At 38.8% G+C, this 17,038-nt stretch overlaps 1 protein-coding gene across 26 annotated transcripts in view; it reads left to right on the top strand.

Annotated features, from left to right (window-relative positions):
• The window catches only part of ADGRL2 (adhesion G protein-coupled receptor L2), a 504,554-nt gene that overhangs the window by 325,996 nt on the left and 161,520 nt on the right, over positions 1-17,038 (top strand). The window contains exon 1 of one of the 26 annotated variants that reach the window (XM_084756889.1): positions 803-902. The exons of the other annotated variants lie outside the window; for them this stretch is intronic. The gene's annotated coding sequence lies outside the window, so the exon portion shown is untranslated. Of the gene's footprint in view, positions 1-802; positions 903-17,038 lie in introns of those variants that run through there. 26 annotated transcript variants of the gene reach the window in all.

The raw sequence follows: 17,038 nt of genomic DNA, 5'->3' as shown, positions 1-17,038 counted from the left end.
TCCGCCACAGGGACGAGGGAGATCTACAGCGAGAAGGCGTCCCTGATAATGCAGGACCCTGTACTCGGGACCAGCAAAGTTTTTACTCCTCGCTGAACTGCAGGGTTTGGGTTAGAAGAAATGGCTGGAGGCTTTAGCGAGTGCGGGACTGTCTCTAAGATGAGGCCGAGGCACGTGCGCCTTCCTGGGTGTTTATAGCCCTAGGTCCATCCTGTCCTCTAAAAGCAGCGTCCTGCCTTGCCCATCATAGCCCTTTCCTGGCGTTTGGGGACTCCTCCCCCTCCATCCTTTCCTCCTTTACCCCCTTTCCTGGCCCCTTCATTTCGTTCCTCCAGATACAAAGTGTGCTGTCTCAGATTCAGACAGAGGAAATGTTTTCCTCCTGCTTCATGAAAGGTGTCAGGCTGCTTAGCAGCTTCTCCAGGCAGCCTGGGCGCGCCTGAGCCTCAGCACCAACCAGATGGTTGCTGTTACAAAGGCCAGGTTTCCGAAGGGCGCCTGCCCCCCCCCCCCCCCGCCTCCTCCTCCTCCTCCTTTAGCCCGCTCCACTGTTTTATCTTCCGCGTTTTCCCGGCGCTGGGTTCCCCTGCTCGCTCCCCGTTTCCAGAGGTGTCGTGTTCCCAGCATTGTTGGTTCATTCATTTCTCCCCGTACAGTCTAAGTGTTGAGCCTGCTCCTCTGAGTTGACGCTGCCTAGCTCTCGTTCCAACCTTGAAGAAAGGTACGCCCGTTTGGTCAATGATTGCCTGTGGGAGTTCCCTTGCTAAGTCAGGGTCCATGGCGCGTAACCTTAAGAAACAGGCGCTAAAGAGGCACTAATTCGTCCACAGAAATACAGAAGTTTTTGGGGGTGACCGTGACAGCATTCAGTTTGGATAGAACTGTCTCGAGCATAGCCAAAGGTAACTATAACTGTAGTGTCCTTTGATGCTTACTAAGTATCCTTAGGGACTCCTTCTAAGACAATCTGCTTGAGTTCAGGTGTGTTTTCGAACTTTGTCTTCCCTCCCTCCTCCACCGTCCAGTGAACTGGTGCTTGATGGAATCCCTAGGAACGCATGCTCTGTTGTTGGGTTCGTTCAGACGGCTCGCATCCCCCCTTTTGTTGCTCTGCTCTAAAAGAGGTGCCATTTCACATGCTGCACAAATTGTTTGAATTAATGCAAGTGTGAATTCTTACCGTTTGAAGGGGACGATTAGCATATCAAAGGTTTCTTAGCTTCAGCTCAATTGAGAAAACTGCAGCCTGTCTTCCTTTTGCTTCCAAGCCGAGGCCCAAAGGGCAGTGGGGATTGTAAAGGGTGCAAGCTGCAAGGGAGGACTCAGGCGGTGCTGCAGAACTTTCACCCTTCTGTAATTATGTGAACCTTAAAAACATTGTCTGTTGCTCTGGAGCCCTTGGAGAAGGCAAGACAATTATTTTCTATTGAGAAATGGTTTGTTCCTAGGAAAACGGCGACTTTTTGTTGTAGGGTAGTCTCTGTTGCCTGTCTTTTGGGGTGCCCTTAGTGGAACACCGAGAAAGCCTTACTATCTAAGGTAACGCTTTTCTAAGACACACTTTGCTCTGTTATTACAGTAAGAAGAGTGTCCAATTAGGCTATAAAACAGCAGCTGTTCTGTGATAAGGCACTTGATGCTACACATTGGAAACTTTTTTTTAAATATATACTTGCTAAATTAATAGGGAATAAAAAGGAAATAGAGCTTGAAAAGTAAAAGCCCACATGAGTTTTATTAACACAACTTTTCCTACAAGACTAGCTTGGAAAACATTTCTAAGTGACAGACTCGAGTTTTATGACTTATATTTAAATAGAAATAATGCCATGTAGATAGTTTTGTTTTAATTTTTAAGTTTGTCAAACACTAGACACCTTTTTGTTTAGCTTAAAGCTATTTTTCAATAAAAACACCTAGTTTATTTATTTTCCTCCATCTGTAGAGCACTATGTTGACTGAATTGCTTTTAATAGCTCAGAACTTGAGTGAAAAAAGAAATAAGAAACTAGTCTGTGGGTGCATTTGATGGCAGAGAGGTCAAGAGAGAACTCATTTCTTCTGGGGAAAATTACTTGCATTTATTTCACTTTAGTTTTCAAAACTGATTTTTAAAGATAAACAGACTGGTTGAAAATTGTAAGCTTGCTTTCTTTCTTTCTTTCTTTCCTTCCTTCCTTCCTTCTTTCCTCCCTCCCCCCTTCCCTCCCTCCCTTCCTTTCTTCTTTTCTTTTCTTTATTGTTTACCTGTGGTGTTTGGTTTGACCAGGAACTGACATTCTTTCCTTGGAGGAAGGATTATTTACCAATTAGGAGTCCTAGCTTCTAACAGTGGAAATGAATTCTAATGTAACAATTTTAGAGGGGGAAATTTCACCATTAATTTCCTAAATATTTTAATCTTTTGTTTAATGGGGTGGTAATTGTTTTTCAGATCAAGATGAGTTTTTTAGTGCCTTTCCAATGGATAGCATCTCCATGCAATAATTTTATGATAGCTCATTTATCTACTTTGTTCACTGTAGTATTGGGGTGGATGGGGGCTTTGAGTGCAAAGCCTTGCCGAGAAAACATACCACCCTTGAGAGCTATTACTGATCATCCAAAAATTGTCTTGAAAACATTGTTCTTCATTTTTTATATGATCTTGAATTTGGCAAATCTCTAAAGGTGTAAAATGCAGTGAAAATAAGATTTCTCCGCATTTAGATGACAAAATTGGGCTACTTAGAGAAAAATTAATGTGCCGTCGAAGCACTTCAGCTGCCATTTTCAATCACTAGGTTAGTGTGTGTTGGCAACAGAAACCGAATTTAGAAATGCAGATAGCCCTGGGAGCAGGTAGTTAGGGAATTTGGAACATTGAATCATGTGGGCTAGAACAAACCAATTACTTCAAGTTTTGACATGAGAATTTCCAATAAATAACTTTTGTTTCCCATCCTTTTTACTCTGCTGTATTAGTGGAGGAACATCAAAGCAGCCAAAAGAACTTCCGAATGTCATAAAACGTATATAAATACATAGATCTCACACACAACACTGAGATTCCTAATTTAAGATGAGCACTTGGAGTTTTACTGCTGCAGTTTCCACAGTCGGGAACACCAGGCTTCAAAATATGCAGGAGGAAGGCGAGCTTTAAAATCAAGGCTTGCTTAGTATCCGGCTTTATTTGATTATTACTGCAGCTCTGTGTGCTTCTTTTAAAAAATTTAAGGTGATATTTTAGTGTCCTTAAGTAATATGGGGTGTGAGAAAGCTGCCTGAGACGTGAAGGTCAGAGTAACCACCGATCTGCAAAGCCAAGTAACAAAATGTCACTGCTCTGTTTTCTACAAAAATATTTATCTGACCTAACTTTTGTGAGGAATTATTTTAAAAAACTGTTTATTAACGGATGTAGTATGGACTAGAGACAGCGGTACAAATTTATTGCAGATGTGGTCTCAATGCACCTGGCCCCACCTATGAACACTGTTTTGATTTTTAACAAAACCTTTATCAGTTGCTTAAGTGTTGATAATTAGAACTCAGGTTGAGTAGATTATTTTGTTAAGAATCAAATACAATTTTGAGAACAGAAGAATGGAGCATCTCACAATGGCTATTTTTAGACATTTCCCTGAAAGAGGCTTATACTTGGGGATTTTGACTTTTCTTTTTTTTTATCTGCTTCTGAGTCTTGAAGGACAAGGGGCTCATTTGACATCTGCCTACTTTTCAGAAGAGTCGATCCTTGTAAACAAAACCATGGCTATTTTCAAAGTAATGTGTGCTAGAAAGAAGGCTCCTATTTACGGAGGAAGGCTATTTACAGGCACACTTATCTAAGTTAAAGGCTTTGATGAAGTAGTAAAGATAGCAAGTTTTGTAGCTGGGCTTTAAAAGAACCTGGATTCTTGTAGCTACCTTGGTCAGCTCAGCTCTGTCTCACACTGTCTCATTCCCTAACTGTTCAGAACTGTTTTTGAACACAGATTACAACATTTCTACTTGAAAGCTAGATGAATGTCATAGGTTGGTTAGTCTTTGTGTTACATAACACTAGTTCCTCAGGCCTACCCAAATACTCATCTCTGCAAATAATTCTTGATTAAAGGTTGGAAAAGTACTTAATCGTTAGATTACTATAATTAGAGTGATCTTATCAGAAAACTAGAGTGAGACTATTCTGTAAAGTCTTCAGTTGCCTGAGATGCTCTCAAAGATTGGGTGAAGTACTGACTTTATTATTATTATTTTTAATGCTTTAAGAAACAGCTTAAGGAAATGGTTTGTTTAATATAAAGATAGACAGCTAATTACTGGAATTAGGTACCGTGAGTCTTGACACTTACTAGACTGACCTGGTGTGGTCACACACAAAGAGTAACTAGGACCCATCAGATTTCAGCGAGGCACTCTTCTGGCATATAGGTTTCCTTAAGTGTGGGCTATAAACTAGAGAAATTCCTTAATGTAATTTTGATGTAAGTAGCTATTTTTAGGTGAGTCAGAGGCCAAAAGAATAGGACGGTCCAATCAGCTAAAAATACTTTTAAAAAAAATCAATATTTTTAGGTCATTGGTCTGATGGACTAAATACAGGCAGTAATTTGGATACTTCTAAAACAAATTTAATTCAGTAAGTTTTGAAAAGCTTTTTATTATTACTCTCCTTCCCTCCCCCCTCCCCGAAAACCTCTCCTTTGTTTGACAAGAAAATACTACCTGGAAAAAATAAGTTTGAGAAACTGAACACATAATATCTTCATATAAAGTGCAGTTATGAGAGATGCTTTGGAAATGGCTGGAACACACAAAGCAAATTCAGATACAAGTTGTTTAATTACAACAAAAATACAGCTCTATGAAGCCATACTGTTTGTCTTCATAGAGGATTTTATGCATTGTGTGGTGGTAAGTAAAATCCCATCACACTTGTATAAATTTGTTCAATTACCAGAACAGCTAAAAGAAAAAAAAATCAATTTAGGTTGAAAAGCAACAGAAATTAGATTACCTTGGTTACTAGAAACTTGCCAGCAGTGTCAAAATTGCTTAATAATATCAAAAGTCACCATGCTTTGCAGGGTGAGGGTGCTGGCTCCTTTTGTAATATGCATGCATTTGCTTACTGGGTGATTTTTTTTTTTAACGCATCCTTTTTTTTTCTTTTCTCTTTTCCTTTTTAACTTTCACGGACGTTGCTATGTAGCATACAGGAAAGTGTACACTGGGCTGGTGTCATTTCTGTAGAGGTTGCTTTTCTAGAATTTTTGATCAGTTGGTATTTTGGATTAGTGTGGTGAAATGCTACACATGATTTTTAGGAATGTGAAGAAACTAACTCTATCAGAGAAGGTAGCTAGTTAGCAGCCACAGGAACATATATACATTTAAGCATCACCAACTCTAGAGTTATACAGAGTTTCTCCATCTTAAGTTCCTAGTGCAGTAAAGTACTGCCAGCTTCATTGCTGCAGATAGCTGGGCACCTGTGTTATGGCTTCCTTGATTCATCCTGCCACTCAGTTTCTCCCAGTTGCAAGAATAGTCACCAGTGGTGTTCAGAAGCCACCAGGCTGTTTTTAGGTCATGAAGTCAACTTCCTGGAATTTCTAGGGAAACCAGTTGAAAGGAGGAGGACGAATGTCACTTTAAATAGAGATGTTTAAATCAGATTTCAGCCTGAGGGTAAAATTTAGGTCTGTCTTATCCCGGATGTAAAGTCTCCATCCGCAGAACAAGGCATTAATCAGGGCAGGACAAGAAAGCGTGGGACAAAGGCGGGTCCTCGCTGATGTGAGGATCATCTTATACACATTAAATGGCAGACACGATACTGCGCCTCAGTCTCTGCACAATTTGGTACTGTAGTTAGTTTCCTTTACAAGAAACGCACTTGAGGGTGGGGGTGGAGTTCCACAAAAACCCCTAGAAGGCCTTTTAAAGAGATAGGTCCAGTACTTTATAAAGTAGAAATGTAGGGTTGTAAAGCAGGCAGGAAAAAGCACCCTGTCTTAATTCTATTTTAGAATATATTGAATAATCTTCATTTTTTTTTTAAAAAAAGTATCTGATAGTAGAAAAAGAGAAAGAAAGAAATGGACACAAAAGAGAACTGTTAATCCTAGGCTGGGAAGGATGGCAGGAGCTGGTAAAACAGTTGCTTAACCTTACACAGATCATCAAATCAAACCAATATTATCTTGTCAGAACAAAAGCATATAGAGCTTCTGTCTTTTTCTGATAGGCACAATGAAATGTTTAGCACAGTAGTGGAAAAAAGATGTGCCAAGACAGTCGGATAAAAAAGGCATGGCTTAGCCAACAGAGCATACTGTTTAACCCTTCTTCTTTGTCAACCATATACATAGGAACGAACGATTTATATTCAGATCTTCTTGATACATTGGTATTTCTAGAAAGAATTAATGCAAGCTTAATATCCAAACCATGTTTGATTGTGGCATCTCTTTTTCAAATGGTTTGGTGAGCTCAGCTCTGGTCTACTCTTAGAGGTCTTCTCAGCCTTTGGACCGCGGAACTGTCTCTGCTGTCCAGTGCTCGCATCCTTCCCCTGGTACTGTTACGTCAGTCTACACCTCGCAGTGATTGCTACTCAGGGATTAGATGGCGGAATAATCTAACCCCAATTACTGTCAGAATGGCCGTTGGCTGATGGGGCTAGGTGACCTTGGTCTTGGCTAATGCTTTTTTTCCTCCCATAAAAGATAGCAACACAGTTTATTTATAGAGAGTGCAAAGAAAATTTTTGTTGTGTTTTAAAAATAAGCTTCAATTTTAATTATTGTCAAAAAAAAAAAAAAAACCAAAACAAAACTGAAGGGCTATGATCCTAGTTTTCCAGAATATGGTTGAACTGTTACAAAGTGTAATCCTTGGTGTTTATTTTATGTAGTATACCATTACGTAATCAGTTCTCGGCTTCTACTTACATAGAGAAGAACTGTTAAAAATGATTTTTCTGTCTTTGCTTAAAAGCAACATTTATTTTTTCTCCTTTTTATTTCTTTATTCCAACGCATACCTTCCACAGGGAAATTTTAGTCTTCTGCATTAAAAGCCTCCGTCTTTTAGTGTTTGGTACTGTGGTTATTGATTTGAAATTACATTTCTTACACATCCTTTTCTCCACTAATTTCCACCCCCTTCCCTCAGTACTAGGAATTGAGCCTAGGTCTTACAGTTGCAACTAAGCAAGGCTCTCTCTTTGTGTTACACCCCAGCTCACTTCTTGTACTCCTAATTCTTGGATTCTCAACATTATGTTCTTTTAGTTCCTAACCCCCCCCCCCCCACCTGCTTCCTTGTGGCTATGGGGAGCATCCTTTTGGTAGTGTTGCGTGTTTATGCTCCTGTATTCTAGCAGTTGTTCGTGTTTTCACAGAGCTTACTGAAGGCTTCCTGTGAATTGGCACAAGGCACACTGGAGACTGATAGGATGTTTTCTATATTTAAAAAGATGGATACAATACAAAACTGCTTCATTTAGTTTCAGATGCATCAACAAATACAAATTATAGACTAGAGTTACGGCGTCCTCCGCTTATGTCCTGAGGAAGAGGGTGCCTGGCTGGTTGTGCTTTCTCTGTTTACTTCACTAGGTGGACGAAGAGGGACATTAACACTCTTTGCTTTCTTTGTCTGTGGTGATTGCTGTGGTACCCACGGTGTGCACAAAAAGCAGGCTTTATATTGATAAACGTTTCAAAATACACAAACATCCTATACTTTAAAATGCTTTTTGCCTTATTTTCTTTGTTTCCCTGGCAGATGGAATCTAATGAAATTGAACTTTTGTCTCTGTTGTATCTGCAATTAGCATGATAGTTAATCCCAGTTTTTTTTTTCATCATTTTTGCAGTCTGATGTTGAAAGCTGGGGCCCTGCACGTGCTAAGCAAGTGTTCTGGCTTTGAACCACACCCACATCCTGTAATTTTTCTCTTTGTCATTAACAATGAGTTGTATGTTTATTTAAGCATCATGGTGGAACAACAATGTAATTCCATCGTGCAGGAGGCTGAGGCAGGAGAATTGCCATGAACTGGAGATCAGTCTGCCATGTATAGGGAGTCCTTGTATCAGTAAACTGAAGCCAAACAAGGCAAAAGTTGGAAGGAAAACAGTTTAGAAGCTTATTAATGTAAGGCAAAGCAAATTAGATTTGGATTAAGTTTCTATTCTTTCTTTCTTTATTATTTACATAATTTGAAGGGGTGGTGTAGGTGTTGTAAATGAGAAATCACAGAAGTGAATGCATCAGATGTTGTCTTTTGGGCAGTTTTGAGTTAACACATTGTCCCCAAGACTTTGAAACTGTCCCCCACCCCACTGGCAGAGGGGGGCACCCTTGTTTATATGAACCTGGGCAAAAGAGGGTTTTGGGTAAAGATAGATTAAAATAAGTTCTAAAGCAAATATTACAAAGAGGAAAAGGCATCTACAATGTAGGTAGTGTTTTTCCTTTTTTCTTTTGATTTTTATGTTGAATTAGTAAGTTAGTTTAAAAAAAAAAAACAACAGTTTTGGAGATCCTGGAGGAAGATTAAGATAAAGTGTGAGGTGTGTTCACTTAAAACAATTTTTTGTCATTACCTGTCAGGTGATCTCAAGGTGCCCCTTGGATTGCCTGCTCTATGTTCAGAAGGCAAATGAAGAAAAGGGTTAGGCACGTGGCTCTGGGTGTCTGTCATTTCAGGCTGGTTGAGTGTAAACAAGCTTTTCTGATTTTGTCTTTTTTCCTCCTGTAATGTGAACAGTGGGTGACTCTGCTGAGTTTAGGGATGCGACTAAGCCAGGCTACCCTCCTAACCAGGGTGGGGAATAAGACGATTATTTATCAATCACATCATCTTACTCCAGTGAGAGAGCAGGGCACGTAGTGAGTCGCATTGAGCTATTGCAGATAGTTTTGCTAACCCTTGCTATTACCTGCAGAGGGAGCTTGTATATGAGATAAAATAGTCAGGGCACATTGCATTGATAATTTACCCTTTGAAAATTATGTTAAAGGCATGGCTTATTTGTGTGTGAGTAAATGGTGGTTAGAAAGCGAGGTATTTTGAGGTTAGTCAAATTTCAATGAAATTTAGTAGCTCAATAATTATCATTTCCTGTATTCATAAAACACAAGTGTGCCCTTAATTAGGAAAAAATATTAGAAAATAGTAAATATAAACACATCAGGTTTATTTTATTTTGATTGAACCTCTCGGAGAGAAAACATTTCAAAGGTGTCTGGTACCTATTGGCCTTAAGGAGGAGATAGCAATGCTTTAGGGGCTTTCCCAGGTTATGCAAAATATTTATTCAACATTCCGTAAACACAAAGTAGCACATTGTATCTTTTTCCCACGCACTTAGTCAATTGATTAAATTAAATGAATGTGTTCTTGTTTCAAAAACAAAGACTTGATCACTTCAGATTAAAGACTTCTGCTTGCAGTAATGAGCAAATTAGTTCAGTGACACTTAGACAAGGGAGCCATCAGTGAGAACCTTACAGGAAGGCAGGAGGCAACTGTTGGAAAAACACGCGTGCAAGCAGGACAAGTGAAAATTGTTCTGCTCGTGAACCATGCCCATGGAATTTCTCAGACCTTCTAAGCTCAACATCCAGAACTGTTTTAATTCTGGACACGGGCATTTTGACAATTAGGGCAGTAAGTACTCAGGTCCCTTTCATTGTTTCACACTGCCGGCATACATTTGCTTTTGGTAGTAAATTTAACAGTATCATATTCTCCTGAAAATGTCAGTGTCTATTTTTATGCTGCATGGTGTAATTTTTGAGAATTTGCTTGCTAGTGATATGAAAAGGGGTTATCCACTTACGTATTCTTGAAGAGAGATGTAATAGTCTCTTTCCCTTTGCCAAACTGGTGTGACAAACATACTTATTTTGTATTTTAAAGGGCTTTGATTCTTAGTGAAAGTCACTGTATTGAATATATTATTTCATTAGCTAATCTTTACCTAATATGCAGAGTCAGATTGTTACTGGTATACAGAATAACCCTGCAGGTGAGAGAAGTGGGTTAATAGAGAGATTCTTGGCAGTGACATGGGCTTTTGTGCGAGTATTACACTCTGCGTTATCTCAACAAGTCTGTGCCACAGCTCTACGGAGCATTTTCATAACAGGGTAAGACTGTTAGCAACAGCAATTATCCTTCAACAGGATTACGGTGCTGTGCTTCACACAAGCATCACACACTCCTCTTCAATAGCGTCATTGATAGGCATTCCTTACTGCCAAGTTTGTGTCATTGTCTTAAATAATGCTACGCAGGGACATTTCTCATCCCAGTGGCTAGGCACTGGGAAGTGCAGCCTGGTAGTACAGTTCATTACCCTCCCGCAGCTAATGCCTCAGCTTCCTTCTCAGCGAGGTAAGGGTTACTGCAGAATTCATTCCAGAAAAAAAAAATGTGAGGCGAGATGCAGGGGCTGTCACAAAGTGCATAACTTCTGTGATGTTATTGGAAAGGCACACTAGGGTAAGTGCTACTTGTATTGTCTTAAATTTAAAAGTAGAGCATTTATTTCAGTGATACTTTCCCCCCTCAGCTTAATGAAATCTGAGCCCACTGCAAAACGTTTTCAAATGTTCCTGTAAGAATGTTGCTGGTTACTTACAATGTTGGGATGGTTATGGGAGGACTTGATAGCTGCTTTTCAATTTCAAACACCCATCCCTGAGAATCTTTGTAAGTTGTCAGATAATCTTTTCATATATTCTTGAAGAATATAAATTCATAAGATAACATCTCATGCTCATTTGTAAATTCATGATTTAAGAGTAAATACGTATGTGTTGGTCTCACATTTATTTGAGCAGACTGATTTTTTTTTTTACAAAGAAAGATATATGATGAATAGACTCTACTTTTAAGAATAATACTCACAAATAAGTAGTGTATGAGAATACTGTCGAAATAACTTTCTTAATAAAAGGTTATAAAGATGGAAGATATTTATTTTTAAAAACCTGTGTCTTTAGTCTTCCTTAAATCATGAGTCAGGTGCTTTGAATAGAGACAGAAAATGTAAACTATAAATAGTAATCATAGTCTTGTTTGTGGGTATATGTAACCAAGAATGAGAAGTTATGACTCTGCATGTTTTCATAACTACATAAAAGAAAAGAGGAAATATTTAAAATTTCTCATGTCTCTAAGCTTCAAAAGTTAACATTTAAAAATGATAAAATAGTAAAAAAAAAAGCCCAAAAATAATAGTAAAACCATTATTTTTTTCTAATTGTTTCAAAAGAATTCCTTTTGTCTGTCTCACAGATTATTTTTTCAAATATAAGTCTAACAAAGGTTTAAAGAATACCTTTAATTATGTGCACTTTGATAGATTTTTATGGCATTCACATGATAATGTAAATTCAAACCTGAACAAAAGAATGAACAAGTTAAGGTCATAGAATATCAGATGTCTACAATTTTTTTTAAAAAGAATAAGATTAAAAATTTCACATTTCCCCTCCATTCATTGAAGCATTGTAGTTTTGCCTTTACATAAAATCGAACACATCTAAGGAAATATCAAAAATTCAAAATATAAACACTGTCTCCACTGAGTATGATTCTTGAGCCTAGTGTTTTTTATTTATTTAAGAAAGAGACTAAAACTTGGTAAAATTCTTTAATAACTGAATTTTATGTTATATTTTCAAAGAATTAATTTATATTTATTGCTCCTTAAGTCAGCCTTGGTTTAAGAAGTCATCTGTAGTTTCACACAATATAAATCAATGCAGAGGGTGGTAGTATTAATACCAGGTCCCTCAGTAAAAGATCAGCTTCGATTCAAAGCAATCCATATGCAGTCATTTGGGGACCTGTGTGGACTTCAAGACAAACTACAGTGATACCTTAGTAGTAAGGAACCAGCGTGAAACATTAATACCTGGCCCGTTGGAATTATTTGAATTACAATTTGAATTATTTGAAGACAATCTTTGCTTTACCTCTGGGGTTTGGGATAACAGGTGCAACACATTAAGATATTAGCAATACATTCTAAACCCACTTTTCTCTGATTATAACCTCCATAAAATTTAGCCTTGAATAATGCTTATAAAATATTTTATAGAATTATGATGACTTAGAATTCATATAAATGGGGTGGCACAGTTACTAATGAACATGGTGGCTAAGTATAATGTTTATGCTTTATTGTTTTAATAGCATAGCCCTCTGCTGTGCCCACTTGGTGGCTTAGAAATTGATGAATTCTGAATCCATTGCAAAAAATTGTTTATTATTCTTGTAAAAGCATGTTTTACTTTTTATTATGTTGTAGATGTTCGTGACAAAATAGTTGGGTTTAGTTTATTTAAAATTTCATTCTAGGTACCTGTAATTGGAACCATTAAATGAGAATTGATTTGATTTGTTTCAGTTACTACTACAATTTTTAAAAATGCAAAAATCAAATTTTAAGTGTCCTATTACCTCAACTAATTTTTTTTACATACTTTGTGTGTGTGTGTGTGTGTGTGTGTGTGTGTGTGTGTGTGTGTGTATGTGTGTGTGTGTGTGTGGCAGCTTGTATATACCCTGGCACACATGTAGAGGTACAAGAATAACCTTCAAGAGAGGTTTTTTTTCTTACACAGTGAGGGTTCTAGAACTTAAGCTCAGGTTGTCAGACTTGTCAGCAAGTGCACTCTCAGTGGCATGAAACTCACTTTTAAATACTGCATTTTCCTAAAATATTTGGGATTGCCTTTTAATACTTAAACCATTTTTGAAAGCGTAGAGAATTAAGAATTTAAGCTATTTAAAACAGTAGTTGATTAAATAATTTCTACTGCATTTATTGTTTAAATATTTGAAGAATTTAAAGAATGGTGAGGCTGAGGCTGGAGAATTGCCACATCTTTGAGGATAGCCTGGGCTACAGAGTGAGAACCGTATTGTAAAAAAAGAAAAAAGCCAAGGCAAGCAAACAAAACCAAGGCTGAAAGTAAAACAGGGTCTCTTTGTCACCGTTGAGTGTTAATTCTATGACCGCCAGAAAAGCAAGTTCGGAAATATTGCAGTCTTATTACCATGATGTTAGGGTTGAGCTAAAATAAACTGGAAACACAATATTAGTGTGCTTTATTAACCCAACATTGCCTGTGTGTAGAGAATAACTTCTGACTAATTCCCGCGCATTCATAAAGCTGTTCTATTGTCTCCAGAACACTTTGGCACTAATCTTACCATTTTAAAACATTTTATATATTGCTCTAATATTTTGAGCACATCCTCATATAGAATAGCTTTTTAAAAAAATCAAAATAGTTTTTTAATAAATTGGTTCTTTACATTCCTACTGATACTTTTACTCTTCCTCAACAATTATTTTTCTGGGGCTTGGAGCAGTGACTTAGAGGTTGAGAGCGCTTCCTGCTCTTGCAGAGGATCTGGGCTTGGTTTCCATCAATTCTCAGCACCCTCATCAGGTACCCATGGCTGCTTGTAACTCCAGCTGCAGGGACCCCATGCCTCTGGGATCTGTGGGCACCTGCATGCACATGGTGCCCAAAATTCATTTACCTCGCACACATACATAAATAAAAAACATAAATCCTAAAAAACATTTTTCCTTTCACTCCAAAGTAATTTCTGCTATTTGACCCTTTCCCCTGACCCCCAAAAGAGTGAACTCTGCTGTCAGAGACTACTAGCCTCTAACAGATCCATGTAGGTGAAACGCAGTGCTCTCCTGTACCTTCAGGTGTACTCACGCTCTCCCTGGTCAGGAGAGGAAGAGCTGCCTCCCACCCCCTACCTTTGGCATTATTGAACTCCTGTGAAAGGTTTCCCTCGGTGCTGAGTATGATTATTCATTGTAAACTGTGAATGGCCTTTGCCATTCTGCGGAAATAAAACTTTATACCACATCTTTTTTTTTTCCCCCATGAAAAGAAATAGCAGAAGTTTCCCTTGGAGCTCCTTAGAGGACACGTGAGTGCTGTGTACACTGCCACTTTCTTTTCTGTGAGTACTGGTCTGGCTCTAAGGGACAAGGAAGCTAGTTTGTGCACGAGGGTTGGTGTGGGAAGTAGGTACCACACATAGTTGATGCTTTTGATTCATCCTGGTCATTTCTGTCCCAGTTTAGGATATATCAAATGTTTTAGTGCTTCTGGCTGGGAATTAGCACGGTTGAACATTCCGCTCCCTGGCTGCAAACAGGCTTCATTCTCTGTTACTTCTAAGCTGTAAATTAGTGCATTTGTAAGAGCCAAGTCTGGATTTTTTTCCACTCACACCTCATTTTTCTATTAGATTCTACGACTTTGATAGAATTTTGTGGCAGCTGCGTTTTGTTGTCATTAATTTTTATTTATTTCATAAGAAGAATATAGCAAAGACTTAAATAGCATATGGAATTCTGGACACAGGCCTTTGGGTATGGACCTGTAATAGATCAATAATTAAAGATCCCAGAGAGTCAAACTAAAAATACTAGAAGTCTCACAAAGTGGTTGGTATACAGTTTGAACTAACAGTTAGGTTTTCCTTAGCATGCTCTAGTATAAGGGCACTGTGGAAAGCACCCAGGCCTCTCCGAGCCTTTAAGTCCATTAGTCTCTGAATGTTCACTCTGTGTTTGTGAAATTTGCTCTTGTAAGACCAAACACTTATGAAAGCTTTAGTAAATTTTTTATCATTTTAACAAACAGTTAAAAACGGGGAGGCTAAGGGTGTAGATCAGGTGTACTTAGCGTGCTTGAGGTCCTGAGCTCAATCCTTAGCAGAAAACCCAAATGAAGCCCAAAGCAAAATGCTGGTGTTAAAAAAAAGCAAAATTAAAGATTCTAAAAATCACTTATTTCAGGAGTGTAGAGATAGCTTTATCCCAGTCATTTGTACACTTCCCAACAGCTCCAAATTTAGTAGAGATTAGACATTCACTGTATCCGAACTTTAGGTTTGGTGACAGCTAAGCACCCCAGACCAACCCACAGCAGTGTGGTTTTGGCTTAACACATGTAGATTTTACAGATTCAACAGAATAGAGTAGAGACCGTGAATGCACAATTATGACCAACACCAGGAACTTAGCCCTTTCTTTCAAAATGTAGAATAGTTACCCCAGTTTGCTTATTTACCTGAGTGGGAGGTCTTTCCATCCTTGAAATTGCTTTACATATAAGCCTGTTCATTTGACTGTGCCTCGGCCGGCTTTTCATGCATAGGAACATAACAGGGTTCAACGATGGTCATGATAGTATATTTGAATGCGTAAGTGCTAGTACTTGGCATCCATGCCAACCACTGCTCCGTTTCTTATACAGCTTAGTTTCTTTAGCCTGCAAATACTGCCAGTCCTGAATGATTCAGCTTTTGCCGTTTTGGATGATGTTTCTCTCCCAGTTTCAAGAAGCTGTATTAACATGTCCACAACAACGAAATTTTGGTTTCATATAAGTATTTTTAGAGGCTTCTTGGAATACAGTTTATATTTAAATTATGCACACATACAGTTGGCGCCGGTAGCGAAACTGTCTTGGGTGGTGTTCCTTTGTGAGTGGCAGGCAAGGTCTGGGGTTTACTTTAATAATCCGCAGTATTTGCAGTGCCTTGGATTTCACCTTCAGGATGTTATTTTTGGTTCCTTGTAATACCACAGAGGTTATTGTGGCCACGCATGTGGGTTCAAAAATTTGACACAATTTCTGGTACGTAGTTGGTCCAAATTGCCAGACCAAAAATATGCATTTGCTTTCATTGGTCTCCTTTCCAAGAATAAGACCCCTTGGTCAGTACATTTGATGGAGTTTACTGTTAAATCTGTGGTCTTTAGCTCTGTTTGTTTTAGATGCATGGACATTTATTAAGACCCTTACTGAAGAAAGGTAATATCTTGTGGGGTTTGAGCTCACTGGGTTTGTGGGAGGAACAGGACCTTTGCACACTGTTAGGATGTGACCAAATGAAGAGTAGAGGGAAAACTGTGGAAACAGCGACAAGTACCTTCAGAAAGAGTGGAAGAGACCCATATTTCAATGGAGAGATGCAGGATGCAGGCTCTCTTTTAGGAGGAAGGTTTGCTGCCGTCGAGGAATGCTATTTCACACTGTCAGTTACACAAAAAGTGGAAGGAGGTGAACTGGTGTGCTTGTTTGGTGTGTTTGTTTGGTGTGTGTGTGTGTGTGTGTGTGTGTGTGTGTGTGTGTGTGTGTGTGTGAGTAAGAGCTTGCTCTGTTCAGATGATGTAGACCATGACTGTTTATAGTTTCAGTAGAGAGAGTATCTCATTGACTTGGCTAGTTTCTGAGCCACAAAATTAGAGTGGCAATATATTGGAAGAGATGGAAACCTAATTAGAAGCTGTGGATGGCAGTCTTAGGGACAGGCAGTGATGCCAGACAGACGTTGTAATGACTGAGTGTAACAGAGTAAGTAAGGGAGGGGTGAGGAATGAGAGGACCCAGGTTCGAGCCATCCTACTTCACGAGGGAGGCATTTCCTCTTTCACATAGTTCTCGGACGAGCATGACTAATGCTTACTGCCCCCAGTTTGCTTCAAGCTGACACGCACTTGTTCTTATTATTGTGTTGCTGGAGGCTGAAATCCTGGGCCTCGTGCGTGCTAGGCAAGTGCTCGACTCTTGAGCCACATCGCCAGTCCCACCATGTGTATTTTTAATGTGATATTTGTGCAAAAATGGACTTTTCCTCCCTTTACACCTATCCCTACAAGAGTTTTTGGCGTGAACTGCTGTGTAATTCAGTAATGTTTTTTTCCCAAATGTTCCTAGAAAATGAGACATTGCACAGTTTTCAGGGCACAGGTGTAGGTTTTCAGTTAATTGATTTATTAGAGTTTCCATAGTCAGCTGGTGCAATCTATTTCAATCTATCTATTCTGGATAGATACAATGAGATATTTGTCGCTGTTCTGGTCTTCCTCCTGTTTTAAGAATTCTGTAAACAGATAACTTAATAGTCAGTATTTGTAGGGCTCCTTAGTTACCTGTCTGTTACCTTATAGGAAGTTTAGAAATCTCTCTC

Source organism: Acomys minous (genome assembly GCF_964271855.1).
Source record: "Acomys minous genome assembly, chromosome: 14".
NCBI lineage: Eukaryota > Metazoa > Chordata > Mammalia > Rodentia > Muridae > Acomys > Acomys minous.
The sequence above is the reverse complement of the archived record's forward strand: the minus strand, read 5'-3'. Positions and strand labels throughout refer to the sequence as shown.